Source organism: Phaethon aethereus (assembly GCF_964289735.1).
Source record: "Phaethon aethereus genome assembly, chromosome: 15".
Classification (NCBI taxonomy): domain Eukaryota; kingdom Metazoa; phylum Chordata; class Aves; order Phaethontiformes; family Phaethontidae; genus Phaethon; species Phaethon aethereus.
The window spans coordinates 7,002,664-7,006,154 of NC_138591.1; positions in this window are offsets into that span (position 1 = coordinate 7,002,664).

A 3,491-nucleotide genomic window follows, 5' to 3' on the forward strand; every position below is an offset into this window, starting at 1 on the left:
CTGTGCAAACCCTGGGAATCCTCCCTCTCAACGCTCTGTCATAGTGTAATTCTATTATAATTCCTGACATTTGAGGGACTTGTAACAGTACGTGCTTTAAATTAGACAAGCAATATCTTGCTCGCTGCTCTCAGATAAATAAAAAAGTGGAAAACCTAATTTTCTGGTGCTCTGCTCTTTGTACTGCTTTTCTTTTAAACCTATAAATACCATCCTGTCGCTCTTTCCACACGTGTGGCTTGTAGGCATTACATAAAAGATGATATTTCACGTTTGGTGCACGCATGTTTAATAGACTTGTAGACTTGCAGGAAGGTGCTGTGCCGAAGTAAAGATGCACTTGTGTGATGTTTTTCACACAGACGTATCTTTGCACACTTGTAAGGACTTAGACGGCACAAATGCGTTTTTAGATCAAACAATAGACAAGGAGAAAACGTGTTTCGTAAGCAGACAGACAACCCAAGTACAAAGTTGTTTGCAGAATCTGTGTGAATTTTATTTACGTTCCCTGGGCTTTGGTCTCTTCTGGGATCTTGCATATTTTGCATTACTATAAAATATTTGCAATGATCCATATAAACAGTCTGATGTTAAAAGCTACTCCAAGTGTAACTCGACCCAGAGGAAAGATGCTTATCTGAGCTCCACAATGACAGATTTAAAAAAGATGCCGATGCAGTGTGTTTCTCATAAAATGAGGGAAATATAAGAAAAATCAAAACTGCACAGATTTTTATTACCAATAGATAAAGCAGGAGTTATCTCTCTGTCGGCTTTTGTAGTGGAATACCACTTGAAAGAGCTACAAATGCCCAGCATGTCTGATCCCAGACGTGTTGGCCAATGAAGGAAGGAAGGAGAGTAAACGCCGGTACTGTCAGAATCTATTTCACTGTTTAGTAATTATTTTTTTTATTACTATGACAACACAGACCGTAAGAATTGTTTCTTTAACCCCAGCAAATGATAAGTGCAGATGAGACTTTTTTTTTTTAAACTGAGGTCATCACTTTTTACTTCTGCGATGTCAACCTCCCGTGTAAGAAAGTGATGGCAACTATGGGAATGACTTGCCCTGGTCTGCCTCCCGCTTGCCAGCGCAGCCTGCACGGATGGCTCTGCTTCAGTGTGGCACTCGGATCATTTTCTTTTCTATTAGGAGGCATTTGAGAATGGCTCCACACTGGCTCAGCATTTTCTGTCTTTAAAAAAAAAAAAAAAAAAAAAAGCAAGCATTCTCCTTTTTAAAGTGCTTCCAAATCTTTTACATCTCTTTTCCTTTTCTCTCTTTTCAACCCCCACCTTTTTTTTTTCCCCTTGTGGTCCTGGAGACCACCCTGTAAGTCTACATGACATCATGAGAGAGAATTAAACGTACTTGAAAGGCCACTTCTGTTTTGGTGGGAACTTCTATGCAATTGCAAAGTGCCCATTAAAGCACAGGTTGTTTCCTAGAAGCATGTCCAAGCCAGTAGCGTGCAAACCCCTTCAGGGCTTCTAGAAAGCATTCGCTTTTGAAATGCTGAAGGAAATTCAGAGATGAAAGGATAAGTCTCCCTGGCTGTGCATTTACAGTCTATTGTCTTCCATGAAGGATAGTATCACTCCTCAGTTGTGTTATTGCAGTTAATCCACTTAAATGCTATTGGATTTTCAGATGAGCCGAATTCTTTGCATCTGCTATTAAGACGCTTTGTTTCGATGAGAAAGGGCCGTTATTTAAATCACAATGAGTTCAGGGAGATGTCAGGGTGCAGCAGGCACCTTGTGCCAACCCGCGCCGGGGAGAAGGGGGCACTTGCCCTCCCGGGGCGGGAGGATGCGGAGGCAGAGCGACCCGCCGCCGCCCGGCTCCGGCGCTCCGCGGGCGGGGGGGGCCCGGGCCGGCTGCGGCGGAGACCCCGGGGCGCCGCGGCTCCGCGGCCGCGGCGGGGAGCCCCGCGCCCGCGCATTGCGCAGCCAGGTGCCGCAGGGCGGAGGGCGCCCGCTACGCGCCCCCCCAGTTGCTTTTTATTTGGAGGGGGGGCTGTAGTGTTTCTTAAGGGGGGGAGCTTTTCTCTTCGGCAACGAAGGCTGCGCAGCAACAGCAGCGAAGAAGCGACGTTAAAAAACAAACAACCCTACAAGACAACCCATCGCCACCCTGCCCCTCCCCTTCTGCAAAAGGCAAGGCCCCCCCCCCCGAAAAAAAAATAATAACAGTGATTAGAAAAACCACCCAAATCCTCCGTGGTCATGGCGATCTCTTCCGCCTTACATAAAAGGCAGGGGCACAAGGTGGATCCCGTAAGGTTACGCGGCGGCTGCTGCGCAGCAGCTCCCAGCCCTTCCCCGCCCCAGTGCCGCAGAGGGCCGGGGTGGCGGGCGGGCTGCCCCGCTCCCCGCCCCGGCCCCCCGCCCGCCTCCGGCTCCTGGTTTGGGGGTTTTGGTGGTGTGGGGTTTTTTTTTCCCCCCCTTACATGTGGGCAGAGCCCCTCTCGCCCCGCGAGCAGGCAGCCCCCACTACTTGTTGTTGGGGGGTTTGGTGCCGGGAGTAGCGGGAGGAGGGACGGGGGAGGCGCATGGCGGGGAGGGGAGCGGTATATGCTGCTCCTCGCCCGAGCCACGCTCCAGACAGGCCACCGCTTCGGAGCGAGCCCGGGAATCCTTCCCTCCGCCAGGAGTTGCAGCTCGTCTCCGCTCCCCTTGGGATTTAAACCTTCTTGCATACATATATATTATTTTTTCCTTCCTCCTACTCCTGCTCTCTTTTTCTCCCGTGCAAAGTGGAGAAGGAACTGCACCAAGGCAGCCCGCGAGATCTTGCAATATTGCTCCGATTTCTCACTGCTATTAATCGTAATTAATTATTATTTTTAACCTCACCCCAGCCGGGGAGGTGACCCAGCGGGACCGTTCTCAGCAAGAGAAACATTTCGATCCGTATCAATAAAGATTTTTTTTTTTTTTATTATTTTTTTTTCCCTTTTTGAGACCGGGGGAGAGGGTGGAGGGCAAGCATAGCGCGGGGGGAGAAGCCGGCACCCAGCGAGCCCCGTCCCGGCGCGGCGCGGGAGGCCGCGGCGGCGGGGGGAGGCGGGCCCCAGCGCCGCCCGCCGCGAGGGGGGCAGCCGCCCCAGCCAGGTGATGGGCGTTTCGGCTGCGCTCCGGATCGACTCCTTGGGTTTCACTTTGGTCTGATCTAAGCAAATATGCAGAAGTACCGGCTGGTCTAGTCCTAAGAGCCAAGAGGAGCGAGCGAGAGCAGCAGAAGCGAGAGCAGCCACGCTCCCGTAGCGAGGGGAACATACAAACAGCGGCAGCGCCGTAATTAAACCACCGCCGCCCCGAGGCAGCCCCGACCCGCCCTGGATGCGGAGGGACCCCCGAGCCATCCCGCGGCCTTTCCCCTGAGGGATGGTACTGAATTTCTGCGCGGCAGGAGCCGGCCTGCAGCTCCGCTCCATCAGCGTTGCCTTCCCTCCGTGTCTAAAGTGCACTAGACCGCG